At 28.9% G+C, this 15,400-nt stretch overlaps 1 protein-coding gene across 8 annotated transcripts in view; it reads right to left on the bottom strand.

The window, feature by feature from the left end:
* The window catches only part of LOC129991361 (plexin-B-like), a 454,065-nt gene that overhangs the window by 193,797 nt on the left and 244,868 nt on the right, over nucleotides 1-15,400 (bottom strand). For 6 of the 8 annotated variants that reach the window (XM_056098225.1, XM_056098229.1, XM_056098228.1 and 3 more), the window contains exon 1: nucleotides 8,092-8,230. The exons of the other annotated variants lie outside the window; for them this stretch is intronic. The gene's annotated coding sequence lies outside the window, so the exon portion shown is untranslated. Of the gene's footprint in view, nucleotides 1-8,091; nucleotides 8,231-15,400 lie in introns of those variants that run through there. 8 annotated transcript variants of the gene reach the window in all.

The following is a 15,400-nucleotide window of genomic DNA, read 5'->3' as shown; positions in this document are numbered from 1 at the left end:
AAACAATTCCAAACATAACCAATACCTTATCACTTGCCATCATCAAATTCCCGTGACAAATGTATTGTTTTCGCTTTCATATAACAAAGACAACCAAACAAATAACAACGGAACGGAGACTGAAAAAGAAAGCGAAAGCAAAGACAGAGAGCAAAACAAAACAATACGAAAAAAACAACGAGCGCGCAAATAAAAAGGGCGAGTGAGTATAGATAGGACGAAGAAGTGATCCAACATTCCTGCTAGGATTGGTAGGCGGAACTTGGGCCAAAGAAAAGGACGCAGAGAAACGAGCTTCATTAAGCCGTGTGACGGAGGAGACCCTTGGAAGACAGACGGCCCCATCTCGCACTCCTGACCGCGGACCGACCCCCGAAAAGACGAACGATAGATATTAATAAAGGATTCGCAGCAGCGATCGATTGACGGTGTCGGAGACAAACAGTTCAAAAGTTTGCGCCCTGAAAGTTTTATGCCCTGGCGGCTCGTTCGCGCTTTCGACGGCGATGGAATCGACCCTGAAGATATAAATAATGGAAAGTTACCAAAGGCTCGACTTTGAAAAAGGGAACGGGACAGATATTTCTTTCAGCCAGCCAGTCGGTTCCTGCCGTTTATTTCAGAGGAAGGAAAGGACCGACATTGAAGTAGTCGAAAAATGGGATTTTCGACATGTGTTGTCAAAAGTCGATAATTAAGAAGAAATTCTTAAAAAAGTTAAAAAAAAAAAAAAAAAAAAAAACCGCATTCAATTTTTAAAAAATTAAAATAAAAACTTTTTATATACTGACAAAAAGTCTGACTGCAGAATTTTTTTTGAAATTAAAAGGAAGAAAAGAATTGTAAATAACTAAATGAATAGCAATGAAACAAACAAATGAATAAAAATTTATGGAGTAAAAAAAAAAAAAAAAGGTAAACGAAAAGGAAATTTTTTTTAAAAAAATTATAAACAAATGGATTAAAACAAATATATAACAAAAAATATAAATTAAACGAAATATAAATTTAAAAAATTCTTAAAAACAAGTAGATGAATATAACTGCGTTTATTATTGAATATTATATAGTTAAAGAGATTAATTTATAGAACTTTTTGGGACGAACAAACTGATGTAACCATTTGTGACTTTGCATTAAATTTTAGATAAAATTCAATAAAAATATAAAAGTTTCCAAAAAGCAAACGAACTGAGCGTATAAAAGCTTTTTAGATTAGAAATCCACACATTTTTTTAAAAAAATTACTAAAATAGATAAATTAATACAATTTACATAAAATTTTGTATTGTTTTCAACCTCAATCGTAGGGATTTGACAAGTAAGAGTTAATTTTGAGCATGCTAAAAAAAAAAAAAAAAAAAAAAAAAAAAGGAATTAAAAAAAAACGAAATATTTATTTGATATTGCGAATTACATTTATTACTTACAAAATATATGATTAAATTTTTTTTTGCTGTTGTTCATAACATAAATTCATATGGTAGATGTATATCGCTTTTAACTTTAGAAAAATAAAATTTTGTTGTCCCTTTTCCTATAAATCTAGAGTAAAAAGTATATTTTTCTCCATCAATGATTAAATCTTATTTAAATTTTGCAATATAGTTTTTACAGCAAATAAAAGAATAAATTTTCATTACAAAAATATTTTTTGGGAGCATGAAAAATTTTGCAATATAACTCAATTTCAAAAATCTTTTTTTTTTTCACTCGAAATCATACATTCCGACTTTTATTTATTTATTAAATCATACTTAATTATACACATTGCAAAAACTTTGCCATGATTTTGTGTTGCCATCGTTGCATATTGAGATTCTTTGGAATAATCTAAGCATCGTTTTTTTTTCTTTTTTGTTCGATAATATTATCCTATCTTTTACGTCATAGATAATTACTTTCTAGTCGCGAAGCGCAAGATGGTCGTCGCATAACTGCAATTTATTTAAAAGGCTGCCTGGATTAAAAAAGAAATATATGAAAGCTAAGAGAAGCTAGTTTCATCTTTTTTACTAGACCAGTTTTCGTTTAATAACACTTCTAGTAACGGTATGTAGATGAGAAAAATTCTGTTCTGAATTTGAACTGCTGACGTGTTTTATTCCAATTATATAAGGAAAATTACAAAATTTACTTTCACAACGTATAAAACCGACGTTATGATAATAAAATAATGTTATTAATGTAGAATCTGTATTGTGGGTTAGAAAAAGGAAGAGCTATATTAAAAAAATATTATATTATTTGTTGTTAAATTTTGTAATATCGTAAAATGTGTGATATATGTTACATTTAATACAAATAAACAGTACCATAATTACTACTTTTTCAAATTTACTAATCAAACCAGGATAAAAAAAGCAATATTCGCTTTTGTAATGATCTTAAATTTACATTAAAGCTCTGGTGCACTCAAGTCACATTTCTGAATATCTAATCATCTTTTATTTATTTAATTATTTTCTACTTTTTATATTAAAATGTATCTCCGCATTAAAAACTATTCATTATTTAGTTGATACAGAAATTTTACAATGCTGCATCTATCTGCATTTAAATTCAACATTTCCATTTAAATTTATTTTTCAACATTTTATTAAACGTAACATTTTTCTATGGTTCTATTGACTTGAAATGAGATATTTTAAACACAAATTTCAAAATGAATAGAAATCCGCATAAATAATTAATTATTGATCTGCCATTAATGAATGGATAAGCTTGGTATTTCGCGTTAATGTAACAAAATCGCGAAAATTCAAAGAAGTAGTAAGTTAAAAGATTTCCAATGATATTTAATATTAAATTCTATTTGTAATAGAATGTAGAAAAATAGAAGACTATTTTTCCTTAAAGGCATTTTCTTAAAAATTAAATTATAATAGGACGAAAACAGTCCTTAAAAATTTAAGCTTTTAAGACAAACCAGTATTGAAATGTTCAAGTGAAATCGAATAGCTTTCTTTAAAATAAACTACTAACTTTGTATTAAGTATTATCCTGAAATAATACTTCACAATTCATTCTAAACTAGAATTCTTTACTCATAACAACATTGAGAAAAGCCAGACCAAACAGGAAATAAGTCAGATAAAAGGAATTCCAAGAAAATCCGTACGATGACCAAGCTTCTCAGAACATGAGGAATAACATGCCATAATAAAGTGACCGGTCCACGTCAAAAAGTTTCTTCTGTGAAATAAATAACAAAGTAGTCGCAAAGAAATTCTTTCCAGCTTGAAAGATGGTAAAATGCAGATGTTATCTTCCTTTGTACAATGGATAATCCCACTTACAATATTCGAAACAAAGGAATAGAAGAAACGAAGTTGATATCATTACAGACAAATCCTTTATGTCAGTATGAATTCTACAGAGAAAAAATACTGGAATAATGCAGACAAAAATATTATTTGGTATTTCTCCAAAAAATATATAAAATAATCTTCAGAATTTCATTGTTTCATTCTATTATTACCCAATTTAATTTTATACTTATCTATTTAACTTGGCTGTGATTTGGTGGAAAAATTACAATCATTAAATTGTGCTTTTGATTAGTTTTTTTTTTTCGCTATATTATACGAAAAATAAAACGCAGACATTACTAAATGAATAAGAATTCGAAACATTTTAATTCATGATCTCAGTATACTTCAGTGTTTACAGAATGTCGAAGACACACGACTACAGAACGCAGTTCAGAATTGCTGGGTCGCTCTTCAACAAAGAAAATGAAACAATTTAAGTAAGATTTCTTAATCGAATAAATAAACTTTCAAAAATACTAGTATTCACTAAGCAAAATCTATTTTAACAAAAGCATTGTAGATATGGCTTGACAATTGATTATTTTTCGCAGATTTTCATAAATTATACACGTGTATCAAATGAAGAGATATAATGAAATGATTAAACAGATAGTTTAATCATAAATAGTCGATGGTGTTCGATGAAAATTACTGACAAATAAATAATGCCGCCCATATCGATAAATTTGTAAACCAAGTTTCATAAAAGTAATTCTAAAACTGCTTTGGGATTCGGAAACTTTGGAAATCATTGTTCATTTTTAATTTTTAAATAACAATACATTAATCAGGCAGAAATTATATGTGAACTTTTCCCATCAACTATAAAAAAATATAGATATAATATATATCAAATGCAGTTTTATCTGTATAAAAAGAATGCAACAAAAATACAAATCTCTTTTAAACAAAATATTCCAGTAGCAAAAAACATTCGTTGCACACAATTGCAAATAAAAAGATAAATTTGCAACAACCATTCAGACAACTTCTCAGCAAAACAATAAAATACAGTGCTTTTCTCAAGTTAATAAGATCTCAAACAAAAGCTGGTTGAAAAACAAAATTTCCAACTATATTTCGTAGCAAAATATTCTCAACACAGCAAACAATTCAGGGAAGAAAGCGCTCCATTACTAAATCAAATAATGATACAGAAATAATGCCACATGTTTCACAAGCAAAATCCACCATGTTAACAAGAATCCAAACGAAAATCATTTAAAAATCACAATTTTCAATGCCAGTTCCGTTGTAAAATATTATCAACATATAGAACAAACAAAATGAGACAACTGAAGCAAAAGGGCGTTTCGAATATTCCTTAATCAAACAATGAAACAAATATTCTTCGCTTCTTTATGTATTCCATCGTGAAAAAATTACCAACATATTACAGAACAAACAAAGCGAGACAATTGTGGCTTAAAAGACATTCTGAATATTCATTCTTTAACCAAGCGGTGAAAAATATTCTTCTCATGTTTCACAAGAAAAATTCACTGTGTTAACAAGATTTCATGCGAAAATCGTTTAAAAATCACAACTTTCGACTATATTCGTTTGTAAAAAATTACCAACATCTTATAAAACAAACAATGCGAGACAAATGAGGCTTAAAGGCGCTCCAAATATTCCTTAATCAAACAATGAAACAAATATTCTTCGCATGTTTCACAAGTAAAATTCACTATGAGTAAAAGGAAAAATAATGGTGTGGATGCAGTAAAGTCATCAGCAACATCCACGGGCGAATTTATGCCAGTTTTTATGAGCCTGGGGCTCATCTGTAGATGACATTTAGTTCATCCCAGGCCAGATTAAACAGCGAGCCTGCATCATGAACATCACATAAAACGGACAAATCACGTATCCCATTTCCAAGTAACGTCCAAATCGCCCAACGTAAATACGTAATGACGCGTGGAACAAAAATAGTCGTTTCAAAAAAAGAACTTGGAAGTCTTTATCAAAACACTGAAGCAAATAAACGTAAGGAAATGATGTTCACAGCGCCCACAAAACAGGACGTCTGGGTAAAATTCCATACATTCGATTTACGATTTTGGAATGACATATCGAGTGCTGGTAATGGAAGTTTTAGGATTCTTGGAAAAAACAACAGAATAAACCAGTAGAGAATGAATCATTTTCCACAGTACCACTGTTTGACGTATTGTAAAAGTTACAGTGGAAAACTGATGAAAGCAAATTACATAACAAAAATATTTTTCATATTGGAATCTTTTACTTTCAAGTTAAACTTTTTAAAAAAATTTCACTTAAGAACTTTTTTTAATTTGTGGTTCAAGAGTTTTGCTAATACTCAGAAAGGAAATGAACTGAATCCACCAAATAAAATTATTCTACAAGCAACTATTCGGATGTGAGAAAACAAAGCACTGTAATGTTCATTAGAGCCTTCAGTAAGAATAAGTGATTTTTTTTCCGTCTATTTTCCCACAATATCATTATAAACAATGCCTTTTGTCACTAAACAAAACACTATTCTAGAGGCAGCTCATCATTATGGGAAATAATGTGAAAGTATTAGACAAAATAATGAAAATACGCCGATAGCAAAGAACTTTGAAAAACTTCAACAATCTAACTTGAATAAATGTATTCTACAAGCAACGCATTCAGGAAGAATTTTATGTGAGCGGTATATCGCTGTATCTCCTAATTTTTAAAATCTTTATTACTTAATGCATTTTTTAATCAGCAAGGAACTAACTCTTTCCTAGTAAAGCAAAGTGTTTCACAAAATTGCAATAAAGTTAGGAAAAAAAGTTAAACTAGGCTACGTTTTGCCAAAAAAATTTTCCAATTATCAAAAGCAAAAAAAAAAAAAAAAAAAAAAAAAAAAATGACGAAAGTATAAAACCTTGCAAAATTCTAAGCACATAATGCATTTGTAACGTTGCAGTTGTATAAAAAGCTCAACAATATTACTTAAAAGGAAATAAAGCATTTAAAATTCAGAATAGGATGAGTTTATTAGTAAAAAGCAATATCCATCCCCCCGGTGCAGAACATGAAATAATAATAATAATAAAAACCATTGAAAAACTGGAATGGTAATTTGTAGAGCACGAGGCCAGTATTTTGAAAGACCATATTCCTCATAAAGAAAAGAGTATTTTTTTTTATCAGTAAATATATTTTTGAGAATAAATAAATAATAGAAATTAATTGCTCTTTTCTGCTTTTGGAAAAAAAAAGAAAGAAAGAATGGATTTAAAATTCAAAAAATATCTCAAACGACAATCCCAAAAATGAGAAATAGAAAATGCTCATAATTCTTTTTTTAATGCATTAAATTGAACTTATATGCTGGAAACTTGTTTTCAAGAAACATCCCTATTCTTAATAATTCAGATATCTCCGTGGGTATCTTAAATACAGTAGAAAGAGGGAATAACTAAAGAGGTCCACATAATATAACCAGAGGGGGAAAATTGAAATCCAAATTTTTTACTTGGACGTAACAGATATTATAACTGCCGACCCGATCAAATGAAAAATTTTAATTAAATGCGATTTTCTATGGTAAATCTCAGCGTTCTCGTAGCAAAGAAGAAAATACCATCCAAATAAATTGCTCATCAACAGCAAGATCTTTATTATCATGTCATATTAAATGAAAAATTTTCTTTCATGGCTTTTAATAATGAGAGAAAATCTCAATGGATCACTTTTCAAAAATATTAATCTACTAGTTTAGCTCTCATGTTTCCGATACAAAAACAAAGACGAATTTAACGATTATGACGAATGTAACTGAAAAGAAAATTCCAAATCCCAAAAGAAATATCGAGAGAAGAATCTTATTAATACACTTTATAATCTCAAACTAGCTCATAATTTGTTAGAGAGAAGTGTAACTTGCATTGCTTTGGCCAGCAAGCAATGCCCATATATATTTGCAAAATTTAAATCTGCCACGTTTAGCCAAAATGACCGTTTCCCAATGGTAATTTCAATACATCGAAGAAGTGTCGGTATTGTTAATGTTAATCACCAAAAAGGAAAAAATAGAATTGGAAGTTCAGAGCACATTGCAATGTTTTGTCATAGGTCTGCAGGACCAAACACAAATAATTCAACTTCAGTTGACGAATATCGATAAAACATTGATGGAAAAGCAAGATAACGAATTCTCTGAAATATCACATACTCCTACACAAAATATAGGAGATTCATCTGATAAAGAATTAAAACGGCTTATAACTGAATCTTGCTTATTTTATACATATACTTAATATTAATCATAATACCCGATTTTAGAAATGTCCCAAACTTCGAAAAAAAAGTAATATTTCCATAATTCGGCGGCTAAATACTGTATATTAAAAAAATAATAATGCAATTAATTTTCTACTGAAAGAAAAAAAATCGATCAAATTCAAAAAGTTTTGTCCAAAGATATTTATTTGAGGCAACAACGCTTCAAACTTAGCACTGTCAACGAACAAAAAATTCAATCACTTCGAAAAATGTAGCGATTTGCTGTGAAAATTTCTTACAACAGGAATCAAATATTTTACAGAGAAAGAAATCCGAAAATCCAATTTTTCATGGACTATTTATATAAAGCACTTCCGTTGCAAATTCGTTATCGCCACTCTTTTAAATACAATCCGACAAATAAACTATTCCACTAGCCAAAAAATTTGCGAAGTTACCAAAATTACAATATTTTCTTAAAATTAAAATCCCTAACAAGATCTTCCAGTGATCATACCAAGACCGCGAGTACCAAAAAGAAACTCACCGAAGATGAACTAAAGAAACGGGTAATCCTTGGAGAGTCGGTCTTGGGTGCCAGAAACCGCCGGCGTCTGATCGGATAATCCACAAACTCAAGAGCCAAACTCGCAAGAGTCCTCCTTACCGGAGCGTCACAGGCAAACTGATGATGCTCTTCAATACAAACTGGATTTTCTGCCGTTCTCACTTGCTTACCCGGTAGATGGCGCATGCGCATCTCCAGTGGGTCGGTCCACTGAGGCGGATGGGGAGAGAGTTCAGTTTTGTTTTGGAGAAAAGAAAACGTTTGTTTTGGTCATCCGCCCGACGCTTTCTTTTCTCCATTATCAAATGAGTCTCGTTTCGGTTTGAGATAATGACATCAATTGAAAAGGCGGTGTTTGTGTTGGGCAGTCTTTGCAATATTTGGAAGGTCTTTTTTTTTTCTGATAGGAATTATGTTCTATTTTTTGGGGAGTGATGATTATTCAGGAATGAAAACAAATCATTATAGTTATTATTATTTATTTGGAATGAAAACTGTAGGATGTTTAAGCGTAACGTTAGAAAATTTTCAGACGATTATCGTTATAGAAGAAACACAAGGCATTTGTGTATAGAAGTTTTAAAAAAAGACAACTCCTCCCAGAAAAAAAGAAAATCTGAATTACTTACTGAAAACTTGAATTGTTTGTTTAAAGAAGGCGATATCTTGCGGCTAGATAGCAATTAATTAGCAACTCTGCCCAGTTTCCTAACAATAACAATACTTTTAAAGTAACTGAGCAGGCAATTCAAAATCAACCAAGATGAATGCAAGCATTTTTCAGCTGAAAAGGTGAAATAATAATGAATAAAAACAAATAACGATCTTCTATTTATTTTAAATGCGGAAAGTAATATAATAAGTTTGTTTTTCTTAAAATATGAGTATGAAATTTGCACATTTATTTTCACATATTTGAAACTGAAATTTCTAAGTATTTTTTATTTACCACTTATATAATATATTAAAAACAATCTAACTTTTAATTATAAAAAAATTAATAAGCGATGCAGACTTTAAAGAATACTTCATTTTTTAGTACTCACTTTATTTCGTATTTTTCAAGATAATCATTAAAAAATATTTATTTATGAAAGGAAAGTTAGCTCGTTTTAAAATTTATTTCAATATATAAACTTCTCAAACACAAGCGCAACATTTCAGAAAATAATTTTTCAACCTGAAATTTTACTGTAAGGTATATACAGACTTAGGTCAATAAACTTACAATTACTTTTTAAATAATAAAAAGTAATAATAAAGGGAATAAACTGACCCTTCGTCTTATATAACAGTCATAAATGCGATTTTCTACTCTTCATTTTGAAACACAGAAAAAAACTGTATAAATTGAATAAGAAAGACTATTATGGGTTTTTTTCGTTTAACTACGACTTTTTGACTTTATTCATTTATTCATTTTTAACAACAAAAAAGAATTATGTGCCACTTAACAAAGTCGTAGAATGGTTTTTATTAATCAACTTCAAAGGTTTTCACCATTTATTAATTATTGCTCAAAATATCACTTTTTTCGAATAGCAGTGATTATTTGAAAACAGACGAAATGCTCATGTTCCAAATTATAATTTAATGTATGTTTAATTTATGATCAATATGTAGCTTAGTTGCTACAATTTATAACGAGCAGTGGACTCTCAATTACTGCTCATATGATGCACGATAAATGCGATGCAAATGAAAGGTTAGATGGTATGCACTCTAATGATTATCGGGTGACAGTAACACGATGCAAATTAATTCTGTCTGGTTCTTTCAAGTAGATATATTCACTAAGTCTCGAATCTTTCTTAACCTTAAACAGATGCATCGCTGCGAATATAGAGTCGAAATTAATTAGGGTCGTCTTATCCATAGGTTGAATTAGCTGTATCCAGGGTGCGTGTTTGATTCAAGGGCGCTTAAAATTTTACTATGTAGATTTCCTTTTCATTTGGAGTCAGCAATTTATTATTATGATATTAATTTTTGTTATATCTATATATAATTGTTACATAATTAATTTTATATTTATTGATTATTTTTAAATACATGAACCTTGTTTACTTAGATAATTTTTTCATATGTTACATATTAAAGGGAAAATTTTGGTGTCATAATTTTATATTTTTTTATATCAGATAAATATATTGAATTAAACAGAAAAATATTACCTATTTTTTCTGACGTAAACCTTAAAATTTATAATTTATACGGTGTGAGGAGTGGAACCTGGTTTGAAACGAAATCTTAATTTAGAAAAACACCAATTGTTAAAATCGTAAGGCGTTAATTAAAAAATATATGCCTTGGTTTTTTACTAATTTTATCCATCAATTATTTTATAATATACTTTTCCCCCGTTATGTCATTGTATCTAAGTTTCCTAGTAATGGTTCTGATGCTGCATCAAGTTACTGTAGCTAAAGTGTTGAAATATCTCAAGATGACTCTGAATTAATAGAGGTCAATTGTGATCATTAATAAATGCTGCTAATATGATTAAACAGATTAAATACCATTTATAGCATTAATCGCAAATATGAACTGCAAACTTACTGACAATTTTATTTAATTGTAAAACATACACCATTAAAAACATATATTTCAAATTTCTTGTTCTGGAATCTGGAACAACGTAATGCAGATTAACTTCAGTCGCGCTGTTAATTTTCAAATGCGAGTTGCAAAGTTATATTACATATATATAACGATATTTTAAACTCTAATTTCAATTTAATTAATTTCCAAAGTTTTATCTTAATTTAGCCCATATTAACTTCATTCTAAAACATTCTCTTATTTCCTGATTCCATTCCACTTTTTTTATTTAATTAATTCAAGAGAAGCTTTGTAAAATGTTTTAGTCAGCGGTTCCCACGTTCCGAGTGAAAGGATAAAAATTGCTGATCTAAACAAAATCCTTTTTAAAAGATCCCTATGTTTCCCTTGCTTGTGATTGACATGTGACAGAAATCCCTATCAGAATCTTAATAGTATATTAGCAATGTGAAAAAATATTTTCACTATCGATATCTCATGTCATATAAGACCAGAGATAATTTATTTCTGTTTTCTCTTGCCTAATCTGTTGCTGTGAGTGGATGTGCTTTGTCCGCGCCTATTTTAAATAAATTATGCCTTCCCGGGATAGATTAAAGCAAAAATTCAAAATCTCTTCACTGTCTTCGAAACTGCCTTCTGCTTCAAGATAATGCTTATATTATATATTATATATATGGTATTATAATGTTAATTTTAAATTAATATAGTTTGGACATGTTTTTTCCTCCTGCTAAATTATAAAATCCCATAACAGTAGAATTTGAATGGATAAAGTTATATTGCTCAATCTTAGTAATCTAAGTTGCTAGTTGATTATGGTAATTACAGTTGGTATCTATTTTCTTACTTTATTTTCTTGATATGTAAAGAAAGGAAATAACTTATCTCAAAAAGATATGTCAGCAAAACCTCGGAAGTGGTATCTCAGAAGAATTTCTTAAGTATTCGTGTATCAGTTTCCCACACCAAAGTGAGTTATGTCTGCTCTCAATGTAGTCAGATAGAAACCTGACGCGTCTCCTCTCTCCCAATGGATCACGCAGAATGACAAAGAAATTACTGCGCAGTCCGTCCAAGTCAGATCCTTTAGTGTCTCACTTCAATGGCAACCATTTTTAACCACAGAAAAGGCCAAGTTTTTAAGTCAAAAAACAGGGAAAATAAATTAATTTATCGTTTGTTAGTTTTAATCATTGATATTTTCAAAAATAATCTATCAGACGATTTAAAAACATAAACTGATATTGCTAAAATACAACTATTCTTTTATTGGGGAAGTTATCAAACATTTTTAGCTTTCATGTTTATTGAGATGGATTTTAATGATTTTTTTTTAAATTTCAACTTGATATACTCGAGTTCCAAAGTTTTGGGCAGTTTTTTGTTCTCAATTATAAAAAATAATATGTTCATAATTTAACAGTTAATTGTTTAATCTTAATCATTTACTAATTCCGTATGAGTGTCACCAAATGGAAGCGAATTTGAGAAAAAAAATTATTATGAATTACTATAAAGAAATTGGTAATTGGCGGTTGCAACAGCGATCAAAAAGCACAAAGAAAAAGTTTCGCAATTAGGCTATTTCAATCGTCGAACGATATAGCATGTGATTCGCAAGTTCAAAATTTTTCATAATAAATAATAATACAGTTGAGTATATTTTATAGTTTATCGAAATTTTTACTTGGCGCTATTTGGTCGCCGTTGAAGCTGAATGGTACCAAGAAATTAAGCCAAAATTAAGTCACATGTGGACAGATTCTCAAATATTACTTGAGAGTTAAATTACATAATAAATTAGATTAAAATTCCTATTTGCATAGTTTATTTCGATCTTTTTCCAGTTTTTTAGGATTTTAATGTGATGTTCATAATTCTATTAAGAAAATTATCATTTTTGTCTTTTTATATATTAATAAAAATTACTTGTTTAAATTTGAAATTTATTCTGCTTTCAAGCAATTTTAAAAACTAAGAATTATTTTTCCTCTTTAATTATATAATTCATAGGTATCAGAACCAAGGTTGCAATTCAACTCAAAAAGCGAAATACTTTTTATCATTTTATGATTTTATCAATACAATTTTAAAGGATAATGTGACGGATGAATTTTAAATAATATTTATAAAATTGTCTTGCATTGCTGGAAATATGTTTGAATTCTTTTTTTTATCTATTCAATGTATTTGCTTTAATACGGAGTGAACAAATTGAAATATATGCTTCATTGAAATATTTAATCATTTTAAACGCAGAATTTAAAAAAAAAAAAAAAAAAAAACATTTCCACGATTTTGAAGCTGAACAGAGGTATCTTTTTATCGATTGGCTGTTTAATTGGGGAAATTTTTAACAGATAACGCAAATGGCAAATTATAAACAAATTGTCCGACTGATAATAATAATTCTTGTAATTACTTTTTTATTCGGTATGCTTGTTTTAATATACGGTTAAAAATAGAATGAATTCATTGAGCCATGCAGTTTGTGGAACAAAGTTTTAATTTCCTTCCAGAAGTCATTCAGTAGATATTTCTACACTCCAGTGAAAGTAAACTTATTCACTGGTGCCGCACAGAATGCAATAAAGCGTAGAATTATATATACGTGTAATACATTTAAGCTTTTTTTTTTCGTAAAAATTACTGAAGCGAATTATATGAAATACAATTTTATGCTGAAACTTTATGAGCTGAATAAATAGTTTATTTTATCCCGAGACAAAAATTTCGCCTGTTGCAATAATTATTTTTCCATTTAAGGATAGAATTCGTTTACCTTTTTTAAAACCCATTTCTTTTCAAAATTAAAATAATAATTACAGAATAAAAGAAAATTCTTTTAACATTCCTAGTAAAATAACAGCTGAAGGTACCTTTCTCACCCTTTATATATTTTCTTTCTTTTTTTTTACATAAAAAGTAGCTTGGAATATTTCAGATATATTTCAAAACATCGAAGTTGAATATTTTAGACATAATAATTCATAAGCGGCATCACTAAGGAAAGTGCGAGAGATTTTAAAATAACAAAGTGATGCCATTTTTATCAACTTTCTTGAGAAATTTTTTATTTTTTTTTCCTAACTTTAAACTACGCAAGTGTTAAACTTAGCCTACAAACATTATATTAAAATAAAGATATAACTTGAAAAGGTATCGAAGAAGGCATTTAAAATTTAAAAAATAATGTTTATATGTTTTACTTTGGGTATACCTGACTTTTATAACTAATATCACCATCTGATATTGATAATAATTCCTTGCATTCACAAATTATATATATGATACCGTTATACTTTATTAAATTATAGTTTTCCATATGGAAAATATATATGTTAAACATATGCTGAGCTAAATGTGCTGTTTAAAGTTGAAATTTATGTTCGATTCGTTTTTTTCTTAGTCAATGCTATTAACGAAACACAGCATAAAAAAAATGTAAATATTTTTTCAAGAATCTTCTAGATTCTTAAAGAATTTTGAACTTTAATTGTTCCGAGAATAAACAGGTGATACATAAACTGAGTTAGTTTATGAGAAACATGGTTTTCTCATAAACTAAAAAATTCTAACCCCGTTTATTTTATAAAGCAGGTTTTGTAGCAACTACTTGTAGTTTGATTCTTTAACTATTTTGGTTAATCAATAACTAATTAACTAATCAAAATACATCTTTTCGTGTGAAAAAAAGAAACTGAAACATCTAGGGTTTTGCTTTATGGAATAAATTTGAGAGAACTTAAGCCAATCTACGTAACTACTTGCCAAGATTGATGAGTTTGGTGGGAAGTATACTTTCCAAGGCCTTGGAAGGTTTAATCCAATATGTTTAAATACACAGAGCATAAATGCTACTTTCGACTCCAAAAAAAAAAAAAAAAACTGGAATAAGTTTGTAGCCTGTAATATTTATACAGGCTGTATAATTTTATTTCTTTATGCCAATCAACGGCTGCCGCTTCCTCGAAGCGTCAATTGAAGGAAGGATCTTCTGCCAGAATAAGGTGTGCATAAAATCATATATTAAATAGAGATAATAGAGATATATAAAATAGAATATTCAATAGAGATGTTCAAAATTGATAGATTAATAATTTAGAGATATAATATTAGATTTTATAAAATAGAAATGTTCGAAGTTTTATAACTTAGTCAATTTTAGTCACAGAAGAGAGGAATTTTTTTAACGTTAATGGATCAAGAATGTTTTATTAAATATGTCTAAACGGATTCAACATTTTTTTAGTGGCAGAATTATTGATTATTATGATATTATTGATTCATACTTCATCATTTAAAACATTTTTTACAACAGAAAATGCATGCTTATCTTTGACTGCATAGCAATTAACTATCAAGCTGGATAACGGTATATTTTCGGCTATTCACTATATATTTATCTGAAAAAAAACATCAAAAATATATGCGTTTTTTTTTCGAAGACTGGGTGCAAGCTTTATTTGATTTAATACTTTTACATGCTCATACATTTTTTTTTCTAGTGAAAAACAATGAAGACTACTGAATAGTTGTACCACCCATGACGGCGCAACTTTGTATTCAAATCAAGTACGATGAAGGCGTTAATACAACATGCTTAACTATCGAAACGCCTTCTTGACTAATAGAGTTTTTATTAATTTTAAACCGTCGTTCAGGCGGAGCAGGATATTGTGTAATACTTTCAAAATTCGTCGCAAAAAATACAATTTTAAAC

This window comes from Argiope bruennichi, chromosome 2, assembly GCF_947563725.1.
Source record: "Argiope bruennichi chromosome 2, qqArgBrue1.1, whole genome shotgun sequence".
Taxonomy (NCBI): Eukaryota; Metazoa; Arthropoda; class Arachnida; order Araneae; family Araneidae; genus Argiope; species Argiope bruennichi.
Note: the sequence above shows the minus strand (reverse complement) of the source record. Positions and strands in the feature narration are given on the sequence as shown.